At 41.1% G+C, this 17,580-nt stretch overlaps 1 non-coding gene across 1 annotated transcript; it reads right to left on the bottom strand.

Moving 5' to 3' along the window:
- Window positions 1–5,112: 5,112 nt before the first annotated feature.
- On the bottom strand, window positions 5,113–5,219 carry LOC148549072 (small nucleolar RNA R71). Its single transcript, XR_015897717.1, has one exon. It is a non-coding gene; the product is annotated as a small nucleolar RNA R71 (small nucleolar RNA).
- Between the last annotated feature and the right edge of the window lie 12,361 nt (window positions 5,220–17,580).

The following is a 17,580-nucleotide window of genomic DNA, read 5'->3' as shown; positions in this document are numbered from 1 at the left end:
AGCTAGTAGTGCTTCATATTCGGCCTGGTTGTTCGAAGCAGGGAACCTGAATTTGAGGGAGAGTTCGATTTGGGTTCCCTGATCGCTTTCTATTATCACGCCCGTGCCACTTTTTGTTTTGTTTGAGGAGCCGTCTACGTAGAGATTGCATTCTGTGGGAGTTCTCAGAGTGTCAGTGTACTTAGCAATGAAGTCGGCCAAATATTGGGACTTGATGGCTGTTCGCGTTTCGTATTGAAGATCGAACTCAGATAGCTCGACTGCCCATTGTAGAATTCTTCCCACTAAGTCTGTCTTCTGGAGAATGCCTTTGATGGGCTGATTAGTCCAAACCTTGATGGTGTGAGCTTGAAAGTAGGGGCAAAGTCGTCGGAAAGTTAGTATGAAGGCGTAGGCGAACTTCTCTATCTTTTGATAGTTCAGTTCTGCCCGTTGTAGAGCTTTGTTGATGAAGTAGATAGGTTGTTGCCCATTCCCATCTTCTCTGACTAGAGTTGAGGCTATTGTCTGATTTTCTACTCCGAGGTATAATACAAGTGGTTCTCCTTCCCGTGGTCAAGTTATAATGGGTGGTTGTCCCAGGAACCATTTGAAATCCTAGAAAGCCTGCTCGCACTCCGTTGTCCATTCGAATGTCTTTCCTTTCTTTAAAGTGGCGTAGAAGGGGAGAGATCTTATGGCCGATCCAGCTAGAAATCTGGACAAGGCTGCCAGTATTCCGTTGAGTTGTTGTTCCTCTTTGATGCAGGTCGGACTTTTCATGTCGAGTATTGCCCGAAATTTTTCCGGGTTTACCTCAATTCCTCTTTGTGTGAGCATGAAGCCCAAGAACTGGCCAGCTTCTACTGCAAAGGTACATTTTGCTGGATTGAGTCGCATACCGTGCTTTCTTATGGTGCCGAACACTTTGGTGAGGTCGGATAGTAGCGATTCTTCACTCTGTGTTTTTACCAACATGTTATCTACATATACCTCCATTAGTTTCCCAGTATGGTTTGCGAAGACTTTGTTCATTAATCTTTGGTAAGTAGCTCCTGCGTTTTTGAGTCTGAATGGCACGACGACATAACAATAGTTTGCTTTTGGAGTTAGGAATGAGGTTTTTTCTTGATCGGGTGGATATATTGGGATTTGATTGTATCCTGAATAAGCATCCATGAACGAGAGGTACTTGTATCCGAAGGAGGCATCCACTAGAGTGTCGATATTTGGGAGTGGATATGGATCTTTTGGGCAAGCTTTATTGAGGTCGGTGTAATCAGTGCACATCCGCCATTTCCCATTTTATTTTTTCACCAAGACAACATTGGCTAGCCATAAGGGTACTTGACTTCTCTTATGAATCCTGCCTCCAGTAGAGCTTGTACTTGTTCTTCCACAGCTTGGGATCTTTTCGGTTCGAGCTTCCTACGCTTCTGCTGTACTGGCCGAGATCCTGGGTATACTGCCAGTTTATGGCACATTAGCTTGGGGTCTATGCCCGGCATGTTTGCAGCCCTCCATGCGAATAGGTCGACATTATCCCTTAGGAATTGTATCAAGGGCTTCTTTACGTCCTCATTTAAGGTTGCCCCGATATTTGTTGTTTTATCCTGGTCATCTCCAATTTGGACTTCTTCGATCTCGCCTTCAGGTTGAGGACGGAGTTCTCCCGACCTCAAACTCCCCCGAGTTCAATGGTGTGGATTTCTTCACCTTTGCCTCTGAGGTTCAGACTTTCATTGTAGCAGCGTCGCACTAATTCTGGTCTCCTTTTTATCCTAGCGATCCCTTCTGGAGTTGGGAACTTCATGCATAGATGTGGAGTTGAAACTACTGCGGCGAGCTGGTTCAATGTTGCCCGGCCTATCAGGGCATTGTAGGCTGAGCTTACGTCGACTACAATGTAGTCTATATTGAGTGTCCTTGATCGGGTTCCTTTTCCGAAGGTTGTGTGTAGTGAGATGTATCCAAGCGGTTGGATTAGAGTGTCTCCTAGTCCAAACAAGTTGTTTGGATATGCTCTGAGCTCTTTTTCCTGCAGGCCGAGTTTATCAAAGGCAGGTTTGAACAAGATATCCGCTGAGCTTCCTTGGTCCACCAGTGTGTGAAAGAGGTTAGCATTGGCCAATATGATAGTGATGACCATGGGATCGTCGTGTCCTGGGATGATGCCTGCCGCGTCTTCTTGGGTGAAAGTAATAGTAGGGAGATCGGGTGATTCTTCCCTTCCATCAACATGATATACTTCTTCTCTAAGGTGCCTTTTGCGAGATGATTTTGAGATTCTCCCTCCTTTGAATCCTCCGTTTATCATATGAACGTGCCTCTTCGGGGTGCGAGGTGCGAGGTGGTCGTTCGCTTTGTCCGACCTCTTCGTCCCTTTTTCTTTTTCTGGGCTCTTCCGATTTGTTGGGCTAAATACCGATCTAGTCGTCCTTCTCTTACCAATTTCTCAATAACATTTTTTAAGTTGAAGCACTCATTGGTAGGATATCCGTAGATCCAGTGATATTCATAGTATTCTGTCCAATTTTCTCATCCTTTCTTGCTTTTAAGTGAACGAGGTGGTGGTATCTTTTCAGTATGGCATACTTCTCGGTAAACATCCACAAGAGACACCCGGAGAGGGGTATAGTTGTTGTATTTTTTAGCCTTCTCGCCGAATTGATCTTCTTTTTTCTTGGACTCTTTCTCCTTGTCCCGGGAGGAGTAAGAGAATCCGGATTTTGAGGTCTCTCCTAGCCGAGAGTTTTCCTCCATGTTGATATACTTCTCAGCTTGTTCCTGCACTTCATTCAGAGATGTTAGATGTTTCTTTGATATGGAGTGACTAAAAGGTCCTTTTCGCAGGCCATTGATGAAACCCATAATGGCTGTTTCCGTTGGTAGGCTTTGTATGTCCAGGCATGCTTTGTTGAACCTCTCCATGTAGCTGCGAAGACTCTCCTGATCTCCTTGCTTGATCCCTAGTAGACTTGGGGCATGTTTGGCTTTGTCCTTTGATAAACCACTATTTTATGGTTTATGTTGTGTTTAATTGTGTGGTTTTATCATGATCCTTACCCACTTATTCATTAAATTAGCATGAAATTATAATTCCTTCCTGAATTTATAACATGTTTGAAAACTGCTTCCTAGAGACTTTAATTATGTATTTTTAATTCTCCTTTATTCCATTCGATGCCGTGTTGAATATTTTATAGGGCATGAATGAGTTGGAGATTGGAAAGGAAGCTAGCAAAAATGGAAGGAACACAAGAATTTGAGGAGATAACCAGCGAGAAGTGATGCGGTCGCATGGCTCACGTGACCGCGCGAAGGAGAGCAAATCGCAGAGACGTGGCCGCATGGCTCACGTGGCCGCGCGGATTGGAAAAGCTCAGGCGACGCGGTAGCGTGGACGACGCGAACGCGTGGCAAGGAAAAGCGCGAATGACGCGTCCGCATGGATGACGCGATCGCGTGACATGTGCGATCTGCATAATCTACAGACTTCGCTGGGGGCAATTTTGGACCTTATTTCGACCCAGTTTTCGGCCCGGAACAGCAGACTAGAGCCAGAGAATATGCAGAAACAAAGGACAACATTCATTCTACACAGTTTAAAGTTTTAGATCTAGTTTTTCCTCCTCTAGGTTTCTTTCCCTAGGTTTAAGAATTTTAATTTTTAATTGGTCTTAGCATTAGAACATTGAGAAGAGTTATTTCCTCATCAAGACTTCCTCATTCTAGTTCGTTCTCTTAACTTGGTTTTATTCTTCCATGTTCTTTGCTTTGTTAAGTTTTGTTATTTGAATATTTTCATGATTATTTCATACAAGGATTATTTTTCCCATTTTAATTTATTTTCCATTCCAATAATCATGTCTTCTTTTAATTCCCTTTCATGTGTCATGGATTTATTATTTGCAATGAGTGAGTAGTTCCCTCACTTGATGGGGAGTTGATTGAAAGGAACTCTTGAGTTGGAAGGATTGAAAGAAAAATTGTAATTGGGTTAACTGTTGGATTGTTATCTAATCACTAACACCAATCCCTTTGAACTAAGTGGGTTGCAACTCGTGAATAGATCTAGCATTCCAACTTGTTTGACTTTCCTTTACCTAGTAAGGGATAACTAAACAGAGCAACCATTAATTATAAATTAATCTTGAAATTATCCCATCAATAATAGAGATTCCAACTAATCAACTCCCAGTCAAGGCTTTCATTCATATTATTTAAATTCCCTCTTTTTAATTTTCCCTCTACTTAACTCAACTTCTTGGAACATCTGATTAATAAAATAGCACACTTTTCTACAACTCGTTGGGAGACGACCTGGGACTCCAACTCCCAGTAATTTTTAATTTAAACTCTCTGTGACATATTTCTAAATTGATAGGCAGATTTTCGGTGAGTTAAGAACTATACTTGCAACGTAACTATTTTAATAATTTTTAATTCACCAACTTCTGCGCCTCATCAATTTTTGGCGCTGTTGCCGGGGAGTTGCAATAGAGTGCTAAAGTTATTAATTAAAATTTATTTATTTGCATTTTATTTATTTTTCTACTATGAGCTGCATGTTTCTTCCGTCAAATGACGCGTTCACTTCCTGATCCGCGCTTGCTAATATTCGATCCTGAAATTGAAAGGACTATTTCACGAATAAGGCGAGAACAGCGTCAGTTAGTCCGCTCTGAGGGCGGATCTGAGAGTGAACTTGAGGAAGAAACCAGCCCCCGTTCTACTGATTTGGTTGTTTTACGTGCAGAAGACATGGCAGCTAGGAGAGTTACCATCCAGGAGGAAGGAGCCCCTGATTTTACAATGCAACCGTTTCAAGCGCATCATGCAGCGGTAGCTACAGATTTTGAAATAAAGACCGCACTGCTAAATTTGATACCCAAGTTTCATGGCCTACCTGCTCAAGAGCCTATCAAGCACTTGAAAGATTTCTAGGCAGCCTGTTCTACTATCAGGCATGATGGTACTGATGAAACTTCAATTTTGCTGAAAGCTTTCCCGTTTTCTCTTGAGGGAAAAGCAAGAGAGTGGTACTACACTCAATCTCTAGCAAATATATCCAACTGGGATACACTCAGAAAGGAGTTTTTGGAGAAATTCTTTCCATCTGAAGTTACTGATAAACTGAGGAAGGATATTTCTACAATTGTTCAGGATGACAATGAGACTCTCTTTGAATACTGGGAGCGCTTCAATAATCTTCTGGAAGCATTCCCCCACCACAGGATTGACAAGATAGTGTTACTTAGCTATATCACACAGGGCATGAGGCCCTAAGATAAGACCACATTGGAAAGTGCTAGCAATGGGTCTATGAAGAAGTACGAGACCACTGATGAGGCTTGGCAATTGATCAGTGATTTAGCTGAATCTACTAGGAACCACAGGCAAAAGCAAAGCCGTTCAAAAGCCGTTGCAGAAGTATCCTCTAATAGAGAGACTGCTGCTTTAGCTCAGAGTATATGCGAGATGACCAACTTGCTGAAGCAGATGCAATTGAATCTACAGCAAGCTCAGCAAGCTCCTCCACCACAGCAAAACCAACAACTAGTCCCACAAAGAATTTGCAGAATCTGTGCTGATTACAGCCATTACACTGATGAATGCCCGCAGCTCCAACAAGAAGACAACATGGTAGCATCCACTCATAACTTCTATGACCGCCCCAACCAAGGGTACAATCAAAGTGGAAATAATAACCATGGATGGCAGGACAATTCTAACCAGAATTGGAGGGACAATAATAACAGAGGGGGCCGAGATAATCAGGGAAATCAGAGGTGGAATAATAACAACAACAGGCAGCAAAATCAACCTTACAGAGCACCTCACCTGAGGCAAAACCAAGGACCACAGAACAATCAACAGCAGACCTCTCAATTTACTCATTATTCTTTATCTCCTAATGAAGAGCTACTACAATCTTTCGACCGAAGACAACAGACCATGGAAAATAACATGAATAATATTAACGCCAGTCTGAATGGTCTCACCTCTACTTTGCAAGCTCTTATGTAACAGCTTGGATCAACGCAAAATTCCAGTAACCAACCTTCAAGCTCCACTGGAATCCCCTCTCAACCATTACCCAATCCAAAGGGAGGCATTAATGCCATCACCCTAAGGTCTGGAACCACACTGCAGGAGAGGAGTCAGGAAGAACCAAGCCCACCAGAACACACCTCAGCTGAAGAGGTAGTAGAAATAGAAGATGTTGAAGAGGAAGAGGACATACAGGACATAGCTGAAGAAGAAATAGCTCAACCACAGGAGGAAGCACCAAAAGGCACAGACACCACTCCTATTCCATTTCCACAACTTGCAAGGAAGCCCAGGAAGCAGCTGGAACCTGACCCCAAAATGGTAGAAATATTCAAAAAGGTTGAGGTAACTGTTCCTCTTTTTGATGTTATTCAGCAGGTACTTAAATATACAAAGTTTCTAAAAGACTTATGTATCCATAAAGACAAAATTAATGAATTAGAAACTATTCCTTTAGGTAGTTCTATATCTGCTTTAATGGGAGGATTACTTGAAAAATGTAGTGATCCAGGTCCTTGTATAGTTAGCTGTACTATTGGTGGTGTAGTAATTTATGATTGCATGTGTGATTTAGGAGCATGTGTCAGTATAATGCCTTTGTCTATATATGATATTTTGAGGCTCTCTCCCTTAAAAAGGTCGGCAGCTTGTTTTGTGTTAGCAGATAAAAGCATTATTACAGTGGCTGGAGTTGCTGAAGATGTTTTGGTGAACATTAAAGGACTTACATTTCCCACTGATTTTTATATCTTGGAGATGCCCCATAATGATTCAGATAAGCCATCATCAATTCTACTTGGAAGACCATTCCTGAAGACATCAAAATTCAAATTAGATGCCTTTTCAGGAACATACTCCTTTGAAATAGATGGCCGCATAGTAATCTTCAATCTGAATGGAGTCATTGACAAACCCCCAGAAGATCGTTCCATCTTCCAATGTGATGTCATAGATGAAAGTGTAGCTGAACTTCACAAGAAAGAGTTTGAAGAGAGGCACACTGGACAAGGTCCATGTGTGGGGACCCTCTTAACTGACAATGAGGGCACTTCGTCATTTTCACAAGCTCCAGATAATCCAGAGCCTACCCATGATCAAAAGTTAGAATTGAAGCCCCTCCCTCCACATCTCAAATATGCTTATCTTGAAGATGAGCAGCAGCTTCCAGTTATTATTGCAAGGGAACTTACTTCTCAACAAGAAGAGCAGTTACTTGATGTGCTGAGGAAGCATAAGAAGACAATTGGGTGGAGCTTAGCAGACATAGTAGGCATCAACCCTCAAGTATGTGAGCACAGAATATTTTTAGAAGAGGAAGCAAGACCTGTCCGTCAACCCCAAAGAAGATTGAATCCCACCATCTTGGAAGTTGTCAAAAAGGAAGTGACCAGACTATTGGAAGCAGGTATCATATATTCCATTTCAGATAGTGAATGGGTAAGTCCAGTACAAGTGGTGCCCAAGAAGTCTGGGGTCACTACAGTGAAGAATGAGCATGGAGAGCTCATAGCAACTAGAGTTCAGAATGCTTGGAGAGTCTGCATTGATTACAGGCGTCTCAACCAAGCTACCTGTAAGGATCATACCCACTTCCATTCATTGATCAAATGTTGGATCGCCTGTCAGGTAAATCACATTATTGCTTTTTAGATGGTTACACAGGTTATTTCCAGATTCATATAGCTCCTGAGGATCAGGAGAATACTACTTTTACATGTTCTTTTGGGACTTACGCTTATAAGAGAATGCCCTTTGGCTTGTGCAATGCACCAGCTACTTTCCAAAGGTGCATGATGAGTCTTTTCTCTGATCTTATTGAGGACTGTATGGAAGTTTTTATAGATGATTTTAGCGTTTATGGTGATTCTTTTAGCCTTTGCTTAGATGGATTATCTAGAGTATTAGATAGATGTGTTAATACAAACCTTGTATTAAATTTTGAAAAATGTCACTTTATGGTAAAACAAGGAATTGTATTAGGACATGTGGTATCTAATAATGGCATTTCTGTAGACCCAGCAAAGGTGAATGTTATTTCTAGTTTACCTTACCCCTCTTCTGTGAGGGAAGTCCGTCCGTTCCTTGGCCATGTAGGATTTTACAGGAGATTTATTAAGGACTTTAGTAAGGTCGCACTTCCCTTATCCAGATTACTGCAGAAGGATATTGAGTTCGAGTTCAGTGAGGATTGCAAACAAGCATTTGATAAGCTAAAGACTGCTCTGACTCAAGCTCCAATTGTGAGAGGACCAGACTGGAGCCAGCCGTTTGAAATCATGTGCGATGCTTCCAACCATGTAGTAGGAGCAGCGCTGGCTCAGCGTGAAGGTAAGGATCCTTTCGTTATCGCTTATGCGTCTAAGACTTTAGACACTGCCCAGTCCAACTATACTACTACTGAGAAAGAGCTTCTTGCTATTGTTTTTGCTCTGGATAAATTCTGAGCTTATTTACTTGGTACTAGAGTAGTAGTGTATTCGGACCATGCAGCTTTAAAGTATCTATTAGCTAAAAAGGAGTCCAAACCAAGACTTATACATTGGATACTGCTTTTACAAGAATTTGATTTAGAAATAAAGGATAAGAGTGGTAATCAGAATTTAGTGGCAGACCATTGAGTCGCCTTGAGCATATTAAGGATGATTCTACTCCTATAGATGATAATTTTCCTTTTGATAACCTGCAAGCAGTATCTGAGGTAGTCCCTTGGTATGCACCTGTTGCTAATTATTTAGTTAGCCGCACATTTTCTCCAAATTTTTCTAAGCATCAAAGAGACAAGCTAAAAAGCGAGTCTAAATATTATATATGGGATGACCCATATTTATGGAGATGTGGCGCTGATCAGGTAATTAGACGTTGTGTGCCTCAATCAGAATTCCAGTCCATTTTAGAGGCCTGTCACTCATCTGAGAGTGGAGGACATTTTGGTCCTCAAAGGACAGCTAGAAAGATCTTAGACTGTGGATTCTGGTGGCCTACCCTTTTTAGAGACGCTGCTGAGTTTTGTAAATCTTGTCTCCCATGCCAGAAATTTGGTAATATATCCAGGAGGGATGAGATGCCTCAACAAATTATGCTTTTCTGTGAAATTTTTGATGTTTGGGGCATTGACTTCATGGGTCCATTTCCAAATTCTAATGGATATTTTTATATATTGTTAGCTGTGGATTATGTTTACAAATCGGTGGAAGCAATTCCTACCCGCACTGATGATGCTAACACTGTTGTTTCCTTTGTGAGAAACCATATTATATGTCGCTTTGGATCACCACAAGCAATCGTGAGCGATCAAGGCACCCATTTTTGTAACAGGAGACTAACAAGATTAATGAAGAGGCATGGGATAATTCATAAAGTTGCAACAGCTTACCATCCCCAAACTAATGGGCAAGCCGAGGTGTCAAACAGAGAAATTAAGCGTATCTTGCAAAATATAGTAAAGCCTCATAGAAAAGACTGGAGCACCAGGCTACAAGATGCACTCTGGGCATACAGAACAGCATACAAGACACCCATTGGGATGAGTCCTTTCCGCTTGGTTTATGGAAAAGCTTGTCATCTCCCAGTTGAAGTAGAACACAAAGCCTTTTGGGCAGTTAAGGAGTGCAACATGGGAATTGAGAAAGCTGGAGCTGAAAGGAAGTTGCAACTACAGGAACTGGAGAGCCTTCGCCTAGAAGCTTATGAAAACTCCAGAATATAGAAGGAAAAGATGAAAGTTGTACATGACCAAAACATCAAGAAGAAAGAGTTCCAACCTGGGGATTTAGTCCTCCTTTACAAATCTCGACTAAGGCTCATGCCAGGCAAGTTGAGATCAAGATGGGAAGGTCCATACAGAGTAGAGAAGGCCGAACCGTACGGAGTTTATCACCTAAGCCATTGATGAGCGGATATTTTATACGCTTTTTGGAGTTAATTTCATATAGTTTTGAGTATGTTTTAGTTAGTTTTTAGTCTATTTTCATTAGTTTTTAGGAAAAATTCATATTTCTGGACTTTACTATGAGTTGTGTATTTTTCTGTAATTTCAGGTATTTTTCTGGCTGAAATTGAGGGAGCTGAGCAAAAATCTGATTCAGGCTGAAAAAGGACTGCTGATGCTGTTGGATTCTGACCTCCCTGCACTCAAAGTGGATTTTCTGGAGCTACAGAACTCGAAATGACATGCTTCCAATTGCGTTGGAAAGTAGACATCCAGGGCTTTCCATCAATATATAATAGTCCATACTTTGCATAAGGATAGATGACTTAAACTGGCGTTTAACGCCAGTTCTCTGCCCAATTCTGGCGTCCAGCGCCAGAAAAGGATCAAAAGCTGGAGTTGAACGCCCAAACTGGCGCAAAAACTGGCGTTCAACTCCACAAATGGCCTCTGCACGTGACTCACTTAAATCTCAGCCCCAGCACACACCAAGTGGGCCCCAGAAGTGGATCTCTGCATCATCCATCATAGTCTACTCATTTTTTGTAAACCTAGGCTACTAGTTTAGTATTTAAACAACTTTTAGAGACTTATTTTGTATCTCATGACATTTTAGATCTAAACTTTGTATTCTCTGACGGCATGAGTCTTTAAACCCCATTGTTGGGGGTGAGGAGCTCTGCTGTGTCTCGATGAATTAATGCAAGTATTTCTGTTTTCCATTCAAACACGCTTGTTTCTATCTAAGATGTTCATTCGCGCTTAACTGTGATGGAGGTGATGATCTGTGACACTCATCACCTTCCTCAAATCATGAACGTGTGCCTGACAACCACCTCCATTCTATATACGATTGAATGAGTATCTCTTAGATTCCTTAATCAGAATCTCCGTGGTATAAGCTAGAACTGATGGCGGCATTCATGAGAATCCGGAAAGTCTAAACCTTGTCTATGGTATTCCGAGTAGGATTCAAGGATTGAATGACTGTGACGAGCTTCAAACTCCTGAAGGCTGGACGTTAGTGACAGACGCAAAAGGATAGTAAATCCTATTCCAACCGGATCGAGAACCAACCGGTGATTAGCCGTGCTGTGACAGAGCGCGTGAGCGTAGTTTTCACTGGAAGGATGGAAGGTAGCCATTGACAACGGTGATCCACCAACACACAGCTTGCCATAGGAGGACATGCGTGTGTGAACAAGAAGACAGAGGAAAGCAGAGATTCAGAAGACAAAGCATCTCCAAAACTCCAACATATTCTCCATTACTGCATAACAAGTAACCTTTAATCCATGCTCTATTGTTTATTTGCAATTCAACTGATAAACATAATTGACTTCCTGACTAAGATTTACAAGATAACCATAGATTGCTTCAAACCAACAATCTCCGTGGAATTCGACCCTTACTCACGTGAGGTATTACTTGGACGACCCAGTGCACTTGCTGGTCAGTGGTACGAGTTGTGAAAAGTGTGATTCATAATTCGTGCACCAGCCATCCTTCAAGCTCTGAACTTATTAAGGTTAATCGACAATGCCTGAAGCTATACCATGGCGAGAAGGTACAGAGAAACAAGGAGCTTGAGATCTTCCTCTTGGAAGATCCTCACATAGCAGAGGATTGAGCTAGTGGAGCGTCCAACTTACGGACGTTAAAGCAAAGTGCTAGGTGGGAGACAACCCACCATGGTATGATCGCTCTTTTCTTTATTTTTAGTTTTTCCTATTCAATAACTCTTCTCTTTCTTAGTACTTTCATGCATCTGCATTTACATATTTTTATTAAAAAAAAATTTTTTTTCGCCTACGTGATGCGATCGCATCAGCGACGCGTCCGCGTCATAGGGAGAATAAAGAAAAATAAAAATGAACAGAAAGTCACGCTGGAGTGTGGCTGGAGGCGTGCCAATGGCACAAATCAATCCACGCGACCGCGTCGCTGACGCGTTTGCGTGGCATGGGAATCATGGCCTCCCACGCGACCGTGTGCCCCACGCGGCCGCGTGCCCTAAGTTTTCGACGTAAAAGGGTGCACAATAAAATATTGTGCGAGAGTGATGCTGGATTGGTGCTGGAAGCACAATCCTTATCACGCGACCGCGTCGCCGACGCGGCCGCGTCATCCATCTCCTGGCGCACACTCACGCGATCGCGCCGTCCCAATTTTGGCAAACAATTTCATTTGAACAGAGAGTTGTGCTGGAGCAAGGCTGCACTCGCGCCAGACGTATAATATGGGTCACGCGACCGCGTGACCGACGCGATCGCGTCACCTTACTTGAAGCGCATTCACGCGAACGCGTGCCCCACGCGGCCGCGTCGCGTGCGCCGCACAGCTCAACCTAAATTGCCAAATTATCTTATCTTTCTCCCCTCTAAATCCTAGTTTTTCTTTTCCCCCCTTATTTCTTCCTTCCCCCTTCCCTCTTCTATCTCACCTTTCACTCTCTATCCCTCTCACGTCCATTAACAAGGTTTTACCTTCTTCTTCCCTCTTTCTTTTTTCTATCATTCTTATTACTTTATATGTTATTTTCTTCTTCTTTTCTTTTTCCTCTCATTATTCATATTTTCCTTCTTCTTTCTTTCCTTTTTACATGGTGTTAGAAATTTTTATTTGAGTCTTATCCCTCATTATATGCTTGTGGATTGTTGCAATTTGTTTGACAATTATTTTTATTCTATTTAAGGGATTGCTTGCATGTTCACCTTCATACTTTCTATATCTTATTTACCATGCATGCCATGTGTTTGTGAAAAATCTCAAATAGCATTATGCACTTCTCTATGTTGTTATACTATTCAATGCTTGCTTTTCACAACTTTCCTTTACTATTGTATTAATTGAATTTAATTGTCAATACAAACGTGATGGTTTGTTACAAAGTATTGCTTGGTCTATGCTACTCATGCCCTTTGCCAGCATGCCAATAAACACCTTGCAGTCACTTGTCTTTATAGGCACTAGCTATTTTCCATTATTGGCTTTTCACATGTACTCGAGAGCATGTGTTAATGTCATCTACATCCTAATGTGCACCCACTACCACTCTTCCGTTCTCTTCCTTGCTACATATCTATTTGAATTTAATTTACTTTCTCCTCTCTTTTCAGGATGGCCACCAAGAAAGGAAAGGAGAAAGCGACCCCTAAACCCCCAGCAAGAAGAGGCACTAAAAGAGCATTAGTGGCAGAGCCCTCTTCAACCGCATTCAAGCCCTCAACAAAAAGAGTTAAGAGGATAATAAAGGTTGATGAAAAGGAGAAAGCCTTTCCATCAAAGGACACTGCGCGATTTCCCAATCGCTACTGTGAGCAGATGTTCCCTATCCTGGCAGAAAGGAACTATAACAATGAATACCTTCTTATCCTCCCATCCAATATTGCTACCTTTGTTGAGCCGCAAATTGAACGAAGACAATGGGGTTTCCGACGGAGACAGCTAAGGCAGGTCAATCTTTCTTGGGTAGTTGAGTTCTACTCTAACTTCTACATGCGAACCCTGCAGTCTGTTTATGTCCGGCAGAAGCAAGTCCCCATCACAGAAGAGGCCATTCAGCAAGCTCTGAGTCTTTCCCCCTATTCCAGAAGGAATAGACGCCTTCCAAGAAGCCACACTTAAGTGCCAGAGGTACCAATTTAACTGGGACTCCGTTCTCGGAGTTATCGCATTACCTGGCAGCCGTTGGGTCTACGGATACCACCGTACCCGCCCTAAGAGAATCTTGGCTTCAGCACTTATCTTGGAGGCTCGCATATAGGCACAGATTATGTCCCATTACGTCTTTCCGAGCATTCATGAGTCCTCCTTCACTGCGGACATGGCCGTTCTACTATGGTGTATCCTTACAGACCAACCTCTGAATCTCTCAAGACATATCCGGAATGCTATGGGACACGTACAAATTGCGGGCAACTTACCTTTCCCCGCCTTGGTCTCAGATCTTGTCTCAGCAGCCGGAGTCTCCTACAGAGCTGGGGACACCAAAGTCGTGCTTCCACGGGATGATCAGTATGTCCCTAACGGGAAATACCTCAGACTTCCAGCAGCCACTACAAGTCTTCCTACTGCTCCAGTTGAAGATAATCTTTCTTCAACACCACAAGTACCTACAACTGATGAATTGCTCCAGCAGATAATCAAAAGGTTGGATCGGCAAGAACACAAAGCTAAGTTGAGAGAGCGCCGTAATGAGCGCCGATTCAAATACCTCAAGGAGCTACTCAAGGGACACTTCAGGGACTCAGATACCCCGGACTCCACTTCTTTTACCAGCATAGGGAGCCATGACGGTCCCGACTGTGGAGATACTGCCACCAGCCCACCCCTGTTCCTGACAGACGGCACCGAGGATGGTGCAAAGCCTTAAGTGTGGGGAGGTCGGTCAGTACCTGACTTCTGGAGGTAATTTCTTTTCCCTAGCACCAATAATTAGGATATTTTAGTTAGATTTTCTTTCTTTTATAGAATAGAATAAATTGCATAGGTTAGAATAGTTGCATGCATGTTCTACTTGATTGAAAAGACAATAAGTTTCTTTTAAGACTCTATCTTTGGAACAAAATTTCACTAATTTTTCAAAATTTTTATGATAAGTTTGCTTAAGTTGTATCTGGAACATGATTTTTGAGCTAAAGAACATACAACCTGTGAGAATTTGAGCCTTTATGCATGGTTGCATTATTTAACCATAATTATTTCATTCTTGTGTGTTTACTTCTCTATGATTGTAATCTATATTTTGTTTTATCTTATATGTCCAATATTTATTATATTTGCATGCTTGCACATGATTGAGGCCATTATTTGTTTAAACTCACTTATCCAAATTAAGCCTACCCTTTTCAATCACCTTTGTTAACCACTTTGAGCCTTTAAATCCCATTTGTTCTATATTTTACCACATTACTAACCTTAAGCTGAAAAACAATTGTATATCCCAAATTGAATCTTTGGTTAACTTAAGATAGAATTGTGTGTGCTAGTTAAGTATGGGAAATTGTGGGAACAAAAGTTGTTAAGGGAATGTGTCATGAGAATTTAATGGGAATTTGGATACCTACTCATGTGAAACTATAAGAATTAAAAATCTATGTGCATTGATAAGCTATATTTATTTTAATGTCAAAAAATTTAAAAAAAAATTATAAATAAATAAGGGGACAAAATAACCGCAATGTTAAATTCAGAATTCAAAGATCAATGAACATATGATAGAACCAAATATAAAGTTAATACATGAGTATGAATAGAAAAAGAGAATTCTGGGTAGCTAGGTATGAACTTTAAGATTACATTAAAAATATATAGGTTGGGTTGAAGCTTGGGTTAATTAAAAATTCAATTTATTAGCTCACTTAACCATATGTATACCCCTACCTGTACCTTAGCCCCATTACAACCTTGAAAAGACCTCATGATGTTTGCATTGGTATATTAACTGTTGTTGATTGGTTAGGAGAAGAACAAAAGTTAGAAAGCACGATTAGAGAAGGATAGAGTGATTACCCTATACACTAGAGATTAGAGCGTACATACATTATCAGTGAAGGTTCAATGCTTGAATTTTCATGTTCCCTGCTTTCATGAGCTATCTTCTTGCACCTTTATCTGTTTTATTGTATAATGATAGAATTAGTGGAATTTGATTTGTAATTGTTTTGAAGAGCTTATTTACCTTTGATCAAGTGGGCAAGAATCATATAGTTGCATTTATTTATATATATATATAGGCTTGCCTTGCATTTCATGAGTTTCTACATGTTCATACTTATTTCCTTATCTCCTTCAATTAAGCATGAGGACATGCTAATGTTTAAGTGTGGGGAGGTTGATAAACCACTATTTTATGGTTTACGTTGTGTTTAATTGTGTGGTTTTATCATGATCCTTACCCACTTATTCATTAAATTAGCATGAAATTATAATTCCTTCCTGAATTTATAACATGTTTGAAAACTGCTTCCTAGAGACTTTAATTATGTATTTTTAATTCTCCTTTATTCCATTCGATGCCGTGATCTGTGTGTTGAATGTTTCAGACTTTATAGGGCATGAATGAGTTGGAGATTGGAAAGGAAGCTAGCAAAAATGGAAGGAACACAAGAATTTGAGGAGATAACCAGCGAGAAGTGACGCGGTCGCATAGCTCACGCGACCGCGCAAAGGAGAGCAAATCGCAGTGACGCGGCCGCATGGCTCACGCAGCCGCGCGGATTGGAAAAGCTCAGGTGACGCGGTAGCGTGGACGACGCGAACGCGTGGCAAGGAAAGCGCGAATGACGCGTCCACATAGATGACGCGATCGCGTGACATGTGCAATCTGCATAATCTGCAGACTTCGCTGGGGGCGATTTTGGACCTTATTTCGACCCAGTTTTCGGTCCGGAATAGCAGACTAGAGCCAGAGAATATGCAGAAACAAAGGACAACATTCATTCTATACAGTTTACAGTTTTAGATCTAGTTTTTCCTCCTCTAGGTTTCTTTCCCTAGGTTTAAGAATTTTAATTTTCAATTGGTCTTAGCATTGGAACATTGAGAAGAGTTATTTCCTCATCAAGACTTCGTCATTCTAGTTCGTTCTCTTAACTTGGTTTTATTCTTCCATGTTCTTTGCTTTGTTCACTTTTGTTATTTGAATATTTTCATGATTATTTCATACAAGGATTATTTCTCCCATTTTAATTTATTTTCCATTCCAATAATCATGTCTTCTTTTAATTCCCTTTCATGTGTCATGGATTTATTATTTGCAATGAGTGAGTAGTTTCCTCACTTGATGGGGAGTTGATTGAAAGGAACTCTTGAGTTGGAAGGATTGAAAGAGAAATTGTAATTGGGTTAACTGTTGGATTGTTATCTAATCACTAACACCAATCCCTTTGAACTAAGTGGGTTGCAACTCGTGAATAGATCTAGCATTCCAACTTGTTTAACTTTCCTTTACCTAGTAAGGGATAACTAAACAGAGCAACCATTAATTATAAATTAATCTTGAAATCATCCCATCAATAATAGAGATTCCAACTAATCAACTCCCAGTCAAGGCTTTCATTCATATTATTTAAATTCCCTCTTTTTAATTTTCCCTCTACTTAACTCAACTTCTTGGAACATCTGATTAATAAAATAGCACACTTTTCTGCAACTCGTTGGGAGACGACCTGGGACTCCAACTCCCAGTAATTTTTAATTTAAACTCTCTGTGACATATTTCTAAATTGATAGGCAGATTTTCGGTGAGTTAAGAACTATACTTGCAACGTAACTATTTTAATAATTTTTAATTCACCAACTTCTGCGCCTCATCAATTTTTGGCGCCGTTGCTGGGGAGTTGCAATAAAGTGCTAAAGTTATTAATTAAAATTTATTTATTTGAATTTTATTTTATTTTGCTACTATGAGCTGCATGTTTCTTCCGTCAAATGACGCGTTCACTTCCTGATCCGCGCTTGCTAATATTCGATCCTGAAATTGAAAGGACTATTTCACGAATAAGGCGAGAACAGCGTCGGTTAGTCCACTCTGAGGGCGGATCTAAGAGTGAACTTGAGAAAGAAACCAGCCCCTGTTCTACTGATTCGGTTGTTTTACGTGCAGAAGAAACCAG

Source organism: Arachis ipaensis, chromosome B8 (genome assembly GCF_059453495.1).
Source record: "Arachis ipaensis isolate K30076 ecotype BB chromosome B8, ASM5945349v1, whole genome shotgun sequence".
Taxonomy (NCBI): domain Eukaryota; kingdom Viridiplantae; phylum Streptophyta; class Magnoliopsida; order Fabales; family Fabaceae; genus Arachis; species Arachis ipaensis.
This window is presented reverse-complemented; position numbering and strand designations above follow the sequence as displayed.